The sequence below is a fragment of the Pipistrellus kuhlii genome, unplaced genomic scaffold (assembly GCF_014108245.1).
Source record: "Pipistrellus kuhlii isolate mPipKuh1 unplaced genomic scaffold, mPipKuh1.p scaffold_m20_p_35, whole genome shotgun sequence".
In the NCBI taxonomy this organism is placed as follows: domain Eukaryota; kingdom Metazoa; phylum Chordata; class Mammalia; order Chiroptera; family Vespertilionidae; genus Pipistrellus; species Pipistrellus kuhlii.
In genome coordinates this window covers 2,838,398-2,849,387 of record NW_023425535.1, presented here as the reverse complement: position 1 = coordinate 2,849,387, position 10,990 = coordinate 2,838,398, and the positions used below count along the sequence as shown (strand labels likewise).

General features: G+C 46.1%; 1 protein-coding gene across 4 annotated transcripts in view; it reads left to right on the top strand.

The window, feature by feature from the left end:
* Nucleotides 1–3,122: 3,122 nt before the first annotated feature.
* MAPK8 (mitogen-activated protein kinase 8) overlaps nucleotides 3,123–10,990 on the top strand; it is a 103,677-nt gene continuing 95,809 nt past the window's right edge. Inside the window, exon 1 of one of the 4 annotated variants that reach the window (XM_036461194.2) lies at nucleotides 3,123–3,286. The gene's annotated coding sequence lies outside the window, so the exon portion shown is untranslated. The remainder of the gene's footprint in view (nucleotides 3,287–10,990) is intronic. The other 3 variants (XM_036461197.2, XM_036461193.2, XM_036461195.2) reach the window with 3 other exon arrangements.

Sequence of the window (10,990 nt, the reverse complement as noted above, 5' to 3'; positions counted from 1 at the left end):
ATCAAACCCCCAACCTAGGTATGTGCCCTGATGGGAAATCAAACCTGCAACCTTTCAGTGCTGGAGAACACTGAAAACAACTGAGCTGCCAGGCCAGGGGTATGCTTATGTCTTGATTCACTGCCTGACTCCTTGATATCCGCCCTCCATTTTCTCACCTCCCATTCAGGTTAATTTGCCTCTTGTCCCAGAGGAGTTGTCTTGGGCACAGCTGGTCCTTGGTTCTTTCTGAGGCTGGGATGGGGGAGGAGAGAGGATCCTTCAGGCCCCTTACACCCAGGCTCTGCTGGAGCCCTGAGGGGTGGTCAGGAAGAGGTTGTACCACTGATTCACTGCAGGATTTCAAACCTCCTCTTATATTTGATACTATTGGCCACTCTAGTCTTCTTGTTCCCCTCTTTCCATTTACCTCCCTGGCAGCTCCTTCACAAGCTCATCCTCTCCATGGCATTCAATGCCAATCCTAAAGATTGACCCCGGCCTTCTTCTCTTCTTGCTCTCTATCCTCTCCCCCTCAGGCCTAGCCTAATGCATCCTTATCCAAGGCTTCAAGTCATCACTGTCGGATTCATCTCTTACCTATCAAGCTCAGCTCTGTTTACACAGCTGCCAACTCAACATCTCTTTTGAGGAGATCAAAAGCCTTCAATCTACCTGCTCTCATGATTTCCCCCTCAATCCCTGCCCTCTTTCCAACTCAGTGAACCGGCATCAACATCCATCCTTACCCATAAGCAAGAACCTATGGCTTTCTCTTGATGACTCCCTCTGGTTCACTGTACACGGGGTCTATCAGCAAGTTCTGTGCACAGAATTTCCTAAACTGTCCTCAGATCCTTTTTCTTAGTATTCCATGACCATCCCCCACATCCAGCCTCTACCAGCTGCCATGTAGACGGCTCAAGATGCCATTCTGACCATGCCACCTCTTTCAGAAGCATGCCAGAGGTTTCCTCTTGCACTTGGGACAAAGACAAGATGTTGAACCTGGGTAGATGGCTGCACTAGGTTTGGTCCTTTTTCAGTCTTCCCAGCTTCTAATAATTCCTTCCTTGTTCTTCCAGCAGCACTGGCTTTTCCTCAGTTTCTCCAACTCAGTCTGCTCCCTCTTTTCACAGGACCCCTGCACACAAAGTTACCTCTTACTGAAATATATCTCAGCTTAAGAGGCAGTTCCTTAATTGTTAATTTCTTTTCTTTATGAATTCTATCAACTCGTTTTGTACTACTATGTATCCATATTGATTTGTATTAGTTGCATTTGCTTACTGTTAATATTTCCATATTACAATGGTTAAATCTGTAAGGTCCATTGTGTTGCCAGTGCTAGTACAGTGCCTGGCAATGAATGGGCATGCATATTTATTGGAGGAATAAAGGAAGAACATAAAGAAGCCTGAGGAGTGAGGAAATGGGGAGAGAATAAATGAGTGAGTGCTCATGTTCCACTTCAGAATCATTGGAAATAGGCCAGTCCAACATGACATGGAAGACAGTCTACCTTAATTCACTCATTCATTCAACAAATATTTGTTTGTTATTTATTCATTATTAAAGTAGCATACATTTTTTTCTGATTATGAACATACCTGTTCAATTTGGAAACCATGAAAAAAATACCCCAAATATAAAAGAGAAATAACCAATTTGCCTTTCATTCCTCAGTCTAATGATGAACTACTGTTATAATAATTTGGCATATTTCTTTACAGGTTTTTTTCTATGCATATCCTAACTAATAAAAGAATAATATGCAAATTGACCAACCCTCCAACACACAAGATGGCTGCCCCCATGTGGTAAAAGATCCAGCCCTCATGTGGACACAAGATGGCCACCACAAGATGGCCAGCAAGGGAGGGCAGTTGTGGGCAATCAGGCCTGGAAGGGAGGGCAGTTCGGGGTGATCAGGCCTGCAGGAAGAGAGCAGTTAGGGGTGACCAGGCCTACAGGAGAAGGCAGTTTGGGGTGACCAGACCTACAGGGGAGAGCAATAAGGGGAACACAGGGTGGCAGGGGAGCAGCTAGGCATCCATCAGGCTGGCAAGGGAGTGGTTAAGGGTGATCAGGCTGGCAGGCAGAAGTGGTTAGGAGCCATCAGGAATGCAGGCAGGTAAGCAGTTGGGAGCCAGCACTCCTGGATTGTGAGAGGGATCAGGGCCTAAATGGGCAGTTGTACATCCCTCAAGAGGTCCTAGATTGGAGAGGGTGCAGGCTGGGCTGAGGGACACCTCTCCCTTCCCCTTACTATTCCCCCCCCCCCCCATGCACAATTTTTTTGCACCAGGCCTCTAGTATAGTATATACTGTAAGTAGGATCATTGTATGCTTCTTTCTATTAATGATATATTATGAACATTTCCTTGTGTTAAAAATTCCTTGAACACTTTACATTTACATTGCTAAAATGCATTCTATTGCATAGAAGTATGCCATTTAGACATCTTTCCACTCACTGTTCGATATTTAGGGGCTGGCCACTTTGTCATTTCTATATATACACGCTTTGTGAGAGCCCGGAGAGAAATAGGGTAATGCACAGACTGGTAGGAGGTGGACTTTGGGAAAACAGGAGGCAGCTTTTTCAAGTGGCTGAAGAGAACATTTATTTGCTTTCAGGTTGCTGAGCATGGGGAGGTGTTCTCAGAATGCAACATACTGTCAATCAAGATAATAAGCTCTCATCTCTCAGTGTCCACCTGCTCCTCGGGGCAGTTTGGCTTCAGCACACCTGGCCTCCAAACCCGGGCAGGTGAGGACCTGAGGCTTTGGCTCTGCCTGGCAGATCGCCCCTGGCCAGGCCAGGAGCTGGAGCTGTGCGACCAGGCGCCGCCATTGGCCCACAGCAGCGCCCCTACCTCCTCTCCCACCCAGTCCCTCTCCCAGGTCCCAGAGGTGCTCCTTCAGCCCCGCCCCCGGCGACCTCACACGTCTCCCCGCCCCCTAATCAGCTCCGCTCCAGAGCTGCAGGCCCCGCCCCGCTGCCTGGGCCCCGCCCCCGCAATCCGGGCCCCGCCCCCGCAATCCGGGCCCCCGCGTTGCACCGCCCCTCCCCGCTCAGCCCGCCCCGCCGGCCGCTCGGAGGCGCAGGGGCGTGCCCTGCGCGATGACGTGAGCGGGCGTGCGCGGTGACGGCCCTCGTCCCTGTTACTCAGCGGAGCGACCGAGGCCGGACGACGCGGTCCCCGAAGCCGAGCCGTGGGCAGCGCCGGGTAGCGGCTGCGGGACCGCCCGGACACGCCGGTGCCTCCGGCCGGCTCCCCTGTCGCCGCGCGCTGTGCTGCCGGTAAGCGCGGGGGGCGCCGCGGGGCCGGCCGGCGCCGCCGTGTTTATGTTATTGTGCCGCCGCCGCCGCCTTCCCTCCGCCGGGACCCCCTCCCGCGAGTGGGGCGGGCGCGGGCCGGGGGGGCGCGGGCGGCGGGCGGCGGGCGGGGGCGGCGCGGGAACCATTGCGGCCCGGAAGGCCGGGGCCGGCCTGCGGCTGCGGCTGCGGCTGCGGGGGGACCCCCGCGCTCCCGGCCATCGCCCTCCTTTTGCGCCCCAGCTCCGCCCTCCCGTCCCCGCGCGGGTCCCACGTCCACGTCGAGAGGGGAAAATGGAGCGGGGCGGGAGGGGCGGCAAGTTCGGGAGCACTGGGAGGAAGGTCGGGCCTGAGGCGCCGGTGCCCCCGCGCCCCGCCGCCCCCCCCGCGGAGCGCTCGGCCGCCGGCCCCGCCGCCCCTCCGGGACCGGGTGGTGGTTCCCGGTGGCTCCTTTGTGTGAAGGATCCGGCGAGCCCGGCGCGGAGCGCGGCTGGGGCCGCCGTGGCGGGGGCGGAGGTGCCGGTGCAGCGCCGCTTCCGTGGACGGCGCGCTTCTCTCGAGGTCACTCGCTGGTGACCTTTTGACTTTTTCACCCCAGCCTCCCATCTCTTTGTCTTGCACTTGCGCTCCAAGCCTTAGGGGCTAAATCCAAGTCCGCTTCTGAGTATTTTGATTCACACTCTTCATTTTAATTTCTGAAAGTTCCTCATCAGATGTTTACATGCTGAGTGCCTGGTGCCAGATAATGCCCAGGTGTTACTGTTTTTACCTTTGAATTTCAGTGATTTTTCCCAGTAGAATTCTGACCTGTCAGCCCCTGGTGTTTTAACAAGTGCCTTCTTGGCAATTAGAACATCTGCCCATTCATTCATTCATTCATTCAGCAACTGTTCAGTACTGCACCCTGATGGAGAGTGTCAACCATGATTGGTGGCACCAATTTAAACACCAACAGGAAGGAATCCTCAGTTTGAGGTGCAGTGAAGAAGGAAAGTTTATTTAGTGCAAGCAGCTCAATTATGCTATAGCAGGCTGTGAAAACACACAGCTGTGGGGCAGCTCTGGGGCCAGGCCCCTCCGGCTGGTCTGTTCTGCTCTGGCCTGTGCTGCTCCACACCCTGGTGGGCTCTACTCCCCAGTGAGGGTTCCAGCTCACCTTAGATTATCAAGGTAGAGCCAGAGGGGAGCTAGCTCTTATAGAAGTCCCTGCCTCTAGTATCTGACTGGTCTGTCCTTATGCAAATTAGGGCTCAGAACCTTTGAAGTTTGGCCCAAAAGGCAATGTCCTGATAGGTCAGAATGGAACTGCTGGAAGCTCTTATTGGATGGGGGAAGTCTCAGTACTATTGGTTGGAATAGGATTCCAGAGACTCCTTTATAAGGGCTGGCTCAGGTGGCAGAAACAATGAGGCAGGCAGTTCAGTGTGGGCCTCTCCCTGAAGTGCAGTTGGCTGGAGGCTTCTACTTTTATTATTTGAGCCTAACTAGTCACCAGGATCCCTTCTTAGCAGGTGTCTTTTCTTTTCTCAGGATTCACCAGGGTTCAAGGGTAAAGAGTAATATCCTTTAATTGGAGAGGATGCTTTAAAATAGAACAGATGTGCCTTTTTTAAAATTTGAATTAGGGTGAGATTGGTTAATAAAACTAGGTTTCAGGTGTATAATTCTTAATCATCTGTGTGTTCTATGGTCACCAAGTCCAGTTTCCTTCCATCACAATTATCTCCCCTTTTCCTCTTCCACCTCTCCCACCCCCCTTTCCCCTCTGATCATCACTATACTATTGTCTGTGTCTGAGTTTTTGATTTCTTGCTTATTCCTTTCACCATTTTTATCCAACCCCACTATTCCCTCCCTCTGGCAGCTGTCAGTCTGTTCTCTGGATCTATGTCTCTGGATCTGTTTTGTTTATTAGTTTATTCATTAGATTCCACATATGTGTGAAATCATGTGATATTTGTCTTTCTCTGACTGGCGTTTTTCACTTGGCATAATACTCTCCAGGTCCATCTATGCTGTCACAAAAGGTAAGATTTTCTTTTTTTTTTATGGGCAAGTAATATTCCATTTAATTCATTACAGCATTATTTACACTAGCCAAGATTTGGAAACAGCCCAAATACCCATCAGTAGATGAATGGATAAAAAGTTCTGGGACATTTACACAATAGTTGTACCTTTAAATAGGGTGATTTTACAGGGTCGTTATTATTTTTACCTCTGAAATTCAATGATCTTCCCACCTTCTTCTGTCACCTCAGTTGTATGTGAAACATAGTTTATTCTTATATTATTATTTATTATTTCCCATAGACACAACTATAAACCTATTTTTGCCAACACTGTATAAATGTGTGTTAAAGAAGATAGAGTTTCACTCTGGTTCATTTTACTGTTTTTTTAGTAGTAGATCTGGGACTTATAGTGTAATGTTATATTAGAAAGTTGAGTTAGATTGTGTCTAAGTATATTCAACACCTTTTATTTATCTCCAAATTTTAATTTTCAGAGTTATAGCCTTATAGTCATTTGTAATGTTTACCTGAGGTTTTCCTGTAGTGGATTAAGCCTAGGAGGTCAGATGCTATAAGTGGACAGTTTGGTTCTATGCCTGACAAAAGCAAGCAGTCAAAGGGGGACTTCTTTAAGGGCATCTTCTTGCATCTGTGACTCCAGCACTGGCCTGGGATAGTAGCAAATGTCCAGTAATAGTCAGTGGTGCAAAGCTCTTTACAATCGATGATATTTAAAATAAGCCTTTAAAGAAAGAATGTTCTCCGTAAAGTTTTGGACGCCTCATGAAACATGTCACTTTCAAATGAGTAAATGAGCAGTTCACGTATATTTTCTGTCATGGCAGTAGCTTTTGAATTACTTCACTATCAGTTATGTTTTTGTTACTTTTAAACCATTTACTATCCTAAAATAAAACCTGTCTAAAATGTATGTCTTTGTGTATCTGTGTATTTTCTTTCTCTCTCCGTCTGTCTCTTACACACACACACAGATACAGTGATATTTGAACAGGGGTCTAAAGTGATTTGTTATCCTTTTGTGAAAAGTTTCCAATGACTCCCTGAAGTGGAAAAGTTGGAACAAAGGAAACAAACTGTATAATTCCCAACAATATTTCAGAAATGTTTAATTTTTAAAAAAAATATGTTTTATTGATTTTTTACAGAGAGGGATAGAGAGTTAGAAACATCGATGAGAGAGAATCATCGATCAGCTGCTTCTTGCACACCCCTTCCTGGGGATGTGCCCGCAACCAAGGTACATGCCCTTGACCGGAATTGAACCCGGGACCTTTCAGTTCTCAGACTGATGCTCTATCCACTGAGCCAAACCGGTTTCGACCAGAAATGTTTAATTTTTAAATTCTTTAACTAATACTGCTGGTGAAGCCCATGGGCCTCAAAGTAAAAATAATATCAATTTATCCAAGTTACATTGTATTTGCAGTCACTGTGTAATAAATTTTAGCATTTGTTTTGGATGTGAAAGAATTGGGGTGAGCTTATCTGATGTAGAGTACAAATAAAGAAGAAAATGATACTTTATTAAATAGTGGATGAAAATCTTGAGGTATTAAACTTTTATTTTTATTTATTTATTTATTTTTTTAAATAAGTTTTTATTGTTCATATTATTACAAATGTTCCTTCCCCTCCCCCCCCCCCACCATTGCTCTCCTCCACCAGGTTCCCACCCCACCCTCTGCCCTTTCCCCTCTCCCCATTGTCCTCATCCATAGGTGCACAGTTTATGTTCAGTCTCTTCCCACGCCCCCCTCTCCCCTTTTCCCCAAGAATCGTCAGTTCACTCCCCTTCCATACCTCTATTATATTCAACAGTTAATATTGTTCATCAGATTTTTTTAATTTCCTTGGTTTTTAGATTCACTTGTTGATAGTTATGTATTTGTTCATAATTTTTATCTTTGTTTACTTTCTCTTCTGAAAGAACCCCCTTCAGCAGTTCATATAATTCTGGTTTGGCGGTGATGAACTCCTTTAGCTTTTTTTTATTAGTGAAGCTCTTTATCTGAGTGATAGCTTTGCTGGGTAGATTATTTTTGGCTGTAGGTTCTTGCTATTCATCACCTTGAATATTTCTTGCCATTCCCTTCTGGCCTGCATGGTTTCTGTTGAAAAATCAGCTGACAATCGTATAGGTGCTCCTTTATAGGTTACTACCTTCTTTGCTCTTGCTTCTTTTAATATTCTCTTTGTCTTTTGCTCTTGGAATTTTAATAATGATGTGTCTCAGTGTGGTCCTCTTTGGATTCCTTTTGTTTGGAGTTCTGTGTGCTTCCTGGACTTGTAAGTCTAATTCTTTCACCAGGTGGGGGAAGTTTTCTGTCACTATTTCTTTCAGTATGTTTCCGATATCTTGCTCTCTCTCATCTTCTGGGACCCCCATAATTCTGATGTTGGTTCGCTTGAAGTTGTCCCAGAGGTTTCTTACATTATCTTCAATTTTCTGGATTCTCTTGCCTTCTAGCTTCTGTGGAGGAGTGTCTTCCAAATCTTTGACTTGATTCTTGCGATCTTCCCTTCTGTTTTTAGGACTCTGTAAAATATTTTTTATTTCAGACATCGTATTCTTTATTTCTTGTTGATCCCTTATCATTTCTTGTTGACTCCTTATTAATTCTAGTTGATCTCTTTTCATATCCTCATAGGCCTTATCCATCTTTTCTAGGAAATTCTTGAAAAACCTTATAAGTGTAGATTTGAACTCTATATCCAGCTGCTTTTTGTCCTCCATTTCTTTCATTTGTGATCTATTTTGTTGTCGCATTTCGCAGGTATAGATGGGGCGGGGTTTCAGGGTGGAGCCTGCAGCTTTGGCTTCCGTCAGCCCCGCCCTATGTGGGTCCGTCAGTGCTCGCTGCCGGCGCCTCTGAGAGAAAGGTGCCCTCGATTTTCGCCTGCTGCCAAACAGTCTGTGCTCTCCCCCAATTAGCCTGGTATTGGGATTCAGTTCAGTTGGAAGTGGAGTTGGAGGTGGCGTTCAGAGCAGTCTGGAGCCCCTGTCTCCTTCCCGTCAGGGCAATCCTGTGGCACAGCCCACCGTCCCTTCTCTGTGTGCAGTGTGCGCGCCACCGGGACCTCCTTTCGCCTATCCCCAGGGTTCCCCCTTACAGCCCGGCTCCCTATAGCTGAGCCTGAGTCCCCAGGGTCTGGCCTAGAACAGGGGTTCAGAGCAGTCGGGGGCCCAGCACAGTCGGAGTTTTATCTCCTTTCCGCTAGGGAACGCCCGCCAGGCACTCTGCCTCCCTTCTCTCCGGCTTCGTCTTCTCCGCGCCCCGTGTCTCCGCACCTTGGACTTTTCCAGCTCCTCTGCTCTTCCTTCTGGTTTTCTCCTTGCTTCTCGCTGTAGAATTTCCAGTCAGTCAACCTTCCTGTAGTTCTGGGCGATGTCCGTTTTATATTTTAGTTGTATTTTATTGAAATTGTTGTGTGTGGCTGCGGCTATGTGTTCACCTGGGCGCAGCCATCTTGGATCTCCGAGGTATTAAACTTTTAAAGTATGTCAGATTCCAGTAAGGGTTATTGATACAAAGCCTTTGGCAGTTGCTCACTGTCGGGTAGTGGTCAAATCATTTTTTTTTGGGGGGGTGGGGGTGGTGTCTATTTTCTGTATGTGTGTGTTTTTTTTTGTGTTTTTTTAATAACAGCATTGTTAAGATATACTTTGTGTACCATAAAATTTACCCTTTTAGAGTGTGCATCATCACTAATTCCACAACATTATCATCACTCCAAGAAGAAATCCCCATACCCACTAGCAGTCAGTCACTTCCCATTCCTCTTTAGATTGTGTTTCTAGGGAAGGATAGCACTGATTCTGTAAGTTTATTCCATTAGTGTGCTTGAAAAAGGCTTCTTTTAAGTGTCCTGGCAGACTTAGGTCCTGGGAGAAAGGCCACTTGAAAAGGAAATTAGTTTAAGAATAAATTCTACCAAAATTAATAAGGTTAGAATATTCACTATTATGGAAATAACCTTATGAAAGATACTAAATGCTCAGTGAAACAACTTGATGTAATTTAAGTTACTAGTCAAACTATCCTAATTGTCATTCTTGTTAGTCTACTTTGTCTTTAAATTGAGTTTTGATAAATTTTAGTCATGCAGATAAGTTGAAATGCTTAGTGGCTCCTATAGAAGTATAACATCTAACATTGAGATGACAGATCTCTAGAGGTCTCAGGTCAGTGGTATGGATAGTGGCCTTTCTGATTTATGTAGTGCAAGGAAGTTGTAGTCATACAGCTTTAGATATGAGTGATTGGCCTATTTCAGAGAGCTGTGATGCTTCTTGCCTGTTATGGTCTCTTTACCTGAACATTTAGAAACTTTGTCTTCTTATTCTAATTCAGATTGATTTGAATTTTGATTTCAGAAATGACTTCTGAGTCAACAGACTTGACTACTGAAAATATTACGGAAATCTAATAATAGCCTAGGTGGTCCTCTTGCCCTTGCAATGTCATCACAAGATGGCTGCCACAAGATGGCCATGCTCACAGCAGGAGTGGGGCCCAGTGGCTGCTATGTGCAGTGAGGCCTGGGGGTCCCTTGGCTCCACAGGGCAGGGAGGAGGTGGTCCCGGCGGAAGAGGGGGATCTCAGAGAGGTGGGTCTCATCAGGGGAGTGCAGTTGGGGCTATCAGGCTGGCAGGGGAGGTCAGTTGGTGATCCAGGCCAGCAGGGGAGGGCAGTTAGGGGCGATCAGGTCTGCAGGGGAGCAGTTAGGCATCAATCAGGCTGGCAGGGGAGCCAGTAGTCCTGGATTGTGAGAAGATGTCCGACTGCTGGCAGGAAACTGGCACAGTCAGAGGGGTCCCAGATTGGAGAGGGTGCAGTCAGGGCTGAGGGACACCCTCCTTTACCCCCCTGCACGAATTTTGTGCACTGGGCCTCTAGATTGAAATAAGAGCCCCTCTATCATTCAGGGTGGTAGGTGGAATCAGATCTAGGTCTGCTTCTCAGTTCTGTCATCAACAAGTCTAGAGCCTTAGAAAGTTGTTTAGCCTTTTTGGATTTAGAACTCTTAACTGAGGCTGTTGGAACTTTTTTTTTTTTTTTTTTTTTTTTTTTTTAATAAAAAGATTGTTCCCCAGATAGGTGATTCTTCAGAAAACATACTGGGACAAAAAGAGCCTTATTTAAGTGATAATCAGAATTTCTTGTCAAGAACAGCAATGAAAGTTGGACTTTTTGTAATTTTCAGAAGCAGAGTAAATTGTTGAGTCAGACATTTTCTGTAATATTCATACTTATAAAACAAATCGAATGCTTCACTGTAAGCTGGCTCTTTCAAGGACACATTTTAGGCCTTCCACTAATAAGATTGTTCTCAGACACTTATTAATGGAAGATGTGAAAATGAAGAATTTAGTAGCCTCAAGGAGCTTCTGATCAGGGATGGGACTGAGGCATGGCTAAACAGTGAATGCATATTCTTTGAAAAGCTTTATGAGAGGTCTTCCCCCAAACAAACTACTGCACAGCTCTGGGCAGGCCAAATTTCATTGAAATTCAGTTTTTAAAATCATAGGTAAATGTGATAAGGCCTTTTCCAAAAATTATTAGCTGCCATTTTTTCCCCCAAAGTGGTGGGTTATATCACACTATAGCAAATATACACAAATATATGTCTATGTATCCTATTACCCTTT